Genomic DNA, 6000 nt, shown 5'->3' with positions numbered 1-6000 from the left:
CAGTACCTCATGTGCCATGGAATTTAAAGCCTATTCTAGTACCTCGGGCATATTTGCCTAACTTGTTGAAGCTTTTGAATGAGAAGATGAGAATGTGGATTTTGGAGCCCTCTTTAGCTCCATATTCAAATCGGTGGTTTATTGTTCCAAAGAAGAATGGTTCTTTGAGGTTTATACAGGATTTGCAACCAGCTAATAAAGTCTCCATAAGGAATGTTGAATCAGGCCCGATAGTGGATGAATTTGTAGAAGCATTTGTAGGCAAGGCAATTTACCCTTTGGGAGATTTATATTCAGGATATGATCAGTTCCAGCTTGCATTAGAAAGCCCGGATATCACTACCATGAAGACACCACTTGGATTGGTTAGGATGTGTACGCTTCCACAGGGGGCAACCAATTCAATGGTGCATATGATGAATGCTATGCATAAAGTTTTGAGGGAGTATATTCCTCAGTTGACCTTACCCTTTCTTGATGATGTGCCGATAAAAGGGTGCAATATCCATGAGAAGAATGAAGAGTTGAATGATTAGGGATGTAAAGTATTTGTGGTTGATCATATTGCTGATTGTGACAGGATTTTGAGCCGTCTTGAAGAAGTGCATTTGACTTTGTCAGGAGAAAAATCAGTTTTTGGAGTAGAGGAAGTATTGGTTGTTGGGCACATGTGTGGATCATATGGAAGAAAGCCCTCACCAGTTAAGATTGATGCCATAAGCAGGATGCGAAAGACATGTTCAAATGTATCCAAGATAAGAAGATTTTTGGGTGCATGTGTCTTTTACTTGATATGGATTCCGCATTTTGCTCATATGGCTGAAAGTCTATATCAGCTCTTGAGAAAAGGGCAAAAGTTTTGGTGGGGAAACCAGCATACGAAGGCATTTCAGAAGTTAAAGAGCTTATTGATATTAGCCCCAACACCAAAAAAAGTAAATTATGAGAATGGGCAACCTATTATTCTCACTGTGGATACAAGCCCAATTGGCATTGGTTGGGCAGTGGGTCAGGATGATGCTGATGGGAATAGATATGCCATTCGGTTTGGAGCAAAGGTCCTCAATGAATGCCAACGACGGTATTTTTAAGTCAAAAGAGAGCTTTGGGGTGTAGTGACAGCCCTTAAGTGTAATAGGGAGTATTTTATGGGAGCTCATGTAGTGGTAGAGACTAATTGTATACCTCTATTGGGCATGATAGCAAATTGCTCAACTCCTGATATTGCCATGTTACAATGGATTGCATATATAAAGTCAGTTAACCCTGATTTTCAGCATATTGCAGGTAGAGAAAACCCCGTGACTGACATGCTTTCACGAGCGAGGTTTGAATATGAAGAGGAGTTGATGGAAGATAAAGAGGATGATGTGATAGGTGCTGAAAATGACTTTATGACAATAGGGAATGAGTATACATCTGCTATTACTGCAGGTACAACTGTTGTAACAAGGATTTTAGCAGTAAGAAAAGAGCTTACAGCCATGGAGAAAAAATGTGCAGTAGAGTGAAAGCATCATGAGTGGTATGCTTCAGTGAGAACACAATTTTTGGAAGAGTTGTATGAGGATGATTGGCTAAAAGTAGGTCAATATCTTAGCCTCATGACAAAGAAGGCTGAATGGTTTGAAGCTGAATTCAAAAGGAATAAAAGAAAATCTTATGGGTTTTTCTTAAAAGATGGATGTTTATGGGAGCATGCAAACAAAAAGAGAGGAGCTCCAGTACGTGTTTTGGGAGATAGGGCTTCTCAACAACAAGTGATGCAGGAGTTTCATAAAAGCTTATGGGTTGGACATAGAGGAGTTTGGGGCACATTTTCCAAGATCAAAGAGAAGTATTAGTGGAAAAACATGTATAAAGATGTGGAACATTTTGTGGAATCATGCAATGTCTGTTAGATATATTCCATGGTAAAGCATAGAGACGGGCTGCAACTGACCTATCCATTGTCTATGCATTACAAATGGGTAGTTGATTTGGTTACCATGCCTACAGGTTTATGGAATATGAGATATCTTATGCTTGCATGAGAAGACTTGACAAATCAAGTGGAAGGTCGAGCTCTTAGTACAAAGACTACTCAAGCAGTTTGCAGGTTCTTATTGGATGAAGTTTTTTGTAGGTATGGTTGTGTTGATAAAGTGGTTGCTGATAGAGGAGAATCGGATGTGGATGAGGCTCATGACTTCTTTTCACAAAATGGGTATCAAGCTAGCTTTAAGTTTAGCCTATAGTCCTGAAGCAAATGGCAAAAGTGAAAGAGTTCATCAGCCTATCATTAAGGCATTAGCAAAGTCATGCAATGGCAGGGTGAAAGAATGGCCAAGAATGTTACCCTTTGCTTTGTGGGCTGATAGGACCACTCATTCTGCTGTTACAAGGTATATGCCTGTTGAATTAATGTATGGACAATAGCCAATCATGCCTATTGAGGAGACTATTGCTACTTGGAGTGGTCTACCATTGGAAGGGGATTTGAATAGAGAAGATTTGCTGGTCCTACGCATTAGACAGTTAGAAAGAAGGCCTGAAGACATTGAGACAACCATGAAAAAGTGGAAAATTGCAAGGATCAAGAACAAGAAGAGGTTTGACAAGTGACACAGACTTCGACCACGAGCTATACAAGAAGGAGACTGGGTGCTATTTTATGATAGTAGCTTAGAAAATCAACATAGTGCCAATCGGAAGATGACAAAGTAGTGGTTTGGTCCATATGTGGTAAGGTTTGTTTTTGACAATGCTACCTATGCATTAAATGAGACGAATGGGACAACTCTAAGGATTCCAGTGGCTGGAAAACGTATCAAACTCTTTAAACATAGGGAATCTTTGGCATATGAGTTGAAGGATTTGGATACTCAACATGAACATGAGAATATGGAAGAAGAATTGGTAAAAGATAAAGACATTGACATGGCAGAGGATACTTCTTCTAACACTGCAGATCCATAAGACTTTGGCACATGCTAGAGGATGTGCAGGTTAGGAGGGGGTGGATGTCATACTGCTACATGCACACCATGTGAAAAACTCTAAAGTGTGGCTTTCTTATTGATCTAGAGAGCCAATGACATTTTAGATATTAGTGTTAGTGTCCATGGTTCAAACATATTAGTTTTTTGGACAAGTGTAGCCAATTTATGATATTTTAGATATTATCTCTTGTAAAAATCCAAAAATTGTAGACAACTTCTAGATTAGGATGACATGCAAAAGAAAGCATGTAGCTTTCTGCCATCTGTGAGGATTTTACGTAAAAAGAGAGATGGACGAAATCGCACGCATCACGATCGCTATTTTCAGGCAGTGAACAGCACTCCGAAGTGGGAGATGAAGAAGGAGTGATCTGGCAGAATTCTGGCTAGGTGTGCTAGTATTTTACCCTCCTTTCAAAGCCAATGGAAGCATCAAATTGGCAGTCTGAGCAGCATAGAGGAAGGTATTATTTTGTGTACGTTTTTGTGTATAAGAGATTTGTCTTCTCATAATGGAGAAATAAACTAGCAGGATTCAATTCTGTGAGTATTATTCTACATCTTCTATTTCTTTCTATGAGTATTCTTTCATATCTTCTCTTGCTTTCAACCCCTTCTCTTCCATCTACTCCACTCCTTGAATCTCCCTTCACCCTGTTGTCTCTTATCCCCGCAGTAGACTTTCGACCGCAAACGCTCTGACACCGTGATCTTTACTAGCCAATTCTTTAAGACTCCAAATGGCCTTACTTTTGTTATGTTAGCTAGAGTGATGTTGAACCTAGCAATTTTGACATGTGCGTTTCCCCAAGCCTGGAGCATAGTATGGGTCAAAACACTCACTCCTGCCCTAATATCTATGATTCCCTTCCGTGTTACGTCTCCTAGGGCTAGGATAGGCAAAATTGTGTGCATCTCAGTGCCTTCCCAAAAGGCATTAATGTGTAATGACTTCGATACTGAGTGCAGTGTTAAGCTAGGTATCTGTGTGATTGCATCATGATCCTACAAAAATCAGCAGCAGCATGCTCCATTAGTTCTTGTACCCAGTGTTTCAACTCTTGCCATAGCGTAGGATGATGTCTAAGCAGTTCTCCTAAACTCAGGGTCACTAGGGTGGTCACTAATGTCGCAAGGAGATTATTGGTTGTCTGCCTCTCTCCTAGGTTTGTGCTCCTTGGCCATTGGTCTTGACTGATTGACTAACTCGTGGCATCTAGACTTGGCCTAGGTGGCACTGCCTGTGTAGCATGAGTGCGTCTCTCGACCTTGGTCGTGCAGGCGAGGCTGGCGTGCTTTCACTAAAGAGATCCTTTTCCTCTAAGATAGGCTCGACGTCCTTGAGGTGCTCCTTAGCTTCCTTTACCCATTCTTTTACTTTGGCTATTGCTTCAAGTTGGCATCTAGGGTGGAGATACTCCCCTACCTTTGCACTTCCTTTCTCTATTGTCCTTGGAGTGGTGGTCTCTACCTCTACATCCGTGACCTTCTTGCCAGTCATGAGCATTGTCGCATCCTCAGTATTAAGCGTGGCCTTTGCGTCAGTATTTTTCTTCCTTCCTCATCACCTCTTCTTTCCTATTGAGGCTGCCTCTAAATTGCTAGGCCCTGGCAGTGATATGCATGCCTGCTTTGTATGTGCTCTGGTCATGACAGGCAGTGGGATGGGTGTATCCTCGTTATCAAATGTCTTGACTCCGAACAACCCGAAGGGTACTGAGGGCATGCTTGTCGAGGTAGGGGATGGCTTCTGTCTAGGAAAATTAGCAAAGAGGTGAATGATGCCACACTTGACGCATCTAAGGTCGGCTTTTTCCTTATTCGCTTGTTCTCTCTCTAGACAGCATGATGATATGTGGCCTAGGTGACCGCAAGTCCAACACAAGATTGGATCTTGGGTCGGCCATTCGAATCCTCTCCCCCTACCCCTACCTAATGCCATCACCAGTATTGGTCAATAGTCCATCGGGACTGGATTGCCCTCTTCATCATACGAGAACTAAGGGCTTACATAGGCTTCGTCTTTGTTAGGCTCCTCCACATAATGGATTGGAGTATCACTCAGTGGATGGGTCACATAGGGTACTAGTGGCCTGGGTATGCCCGTCAGGTTGATCTCCATCCTAGGGATGACGAGCTTTGCATCATTTGGTGCTGGAAGTGCTAGATGGGCTCCTCTTCCAAGGAAATTTGGTGGCATGCTTCCTAGGTACAACAAGTTGTACTATTGGACATAGGGGGAATCTCCTAGACAACCTAAAGTGCATGGCATCGTGGTCGGAATCTACCATAGTTCATGTAAGGCCTCGATCTAGGATCCTGGCACTCAGTTAGGAGGTGGTTGCCGCTACAATGCACACATTGGACGTGTGGTCGCATTGGTTTCCTCACTGATTTCTATAGTCATGCTAACTCCATTCTCACCTCACCTAGCTCCTGGCCTTGATCTACACTCTTCCCCCTATCCTATGTACTAGGGGTTGATACCTCACTGGAGGTTGTGGTCCTCTCTGAGGTCCTCTGATTGGAGTTTTTGCGGTTCAAACTTTGAGAGCTTCTCTCTCTCAGCTGGTCATCCACCCTAATTGCTTTGTTGAAGACCCTAGCCAACATGTCTCGCTGCAAGCTAGATTTCCATGCCAAAGCCTTGTACAACTCCTCACTGTGAATTCTGTTCATGAACATGGTGGAAACCACTCTTTCATTTGGTTGCTCTTTCGTGGGGATCCTCTTGAAGAGACTGCGCACATGACTGACATAGTCTCTTATGTCCTCCTTGTCCTTTTGACTAACGTTCATCATTCCGACTATGAGGTGATCAGAGTATCCTACTTCTAAGAATCTCTTAATGAAGAGATATTTTAGTTGAGCAAAGTTTGCTTGCTTTGCCATGTCTAAGTTGGTGTACCATGTTCTACCCTTATCACCCAATCAAAGTCTAAAATCTTGGGAGCATTGTGCTAGGTCTGTGAGACCGGTGGCCTTACAAACTTCCTCAAGCTGCTCTACGAAACTGTAT

Source organism: Lygodium microphyllum, chromosome 19 (assembly GCF_053477565.2).
Source record: "Lygodium microphyllum isolate KBCC chromosome 19, Lygodium_microphyllum_v1.1.10, whole genome shotgun sequence".
NCBI classification, from domain to species: domain Eukaryota; kingdom Viridiplantae; phylum Streptophyta; class Polypodiopsida; order Schizaeales; family Lygodiaceae; genus Lygodium; species Lygodium microphyllum.
This window is presented reverse-complemented; position numbering follows the sequence as displayed.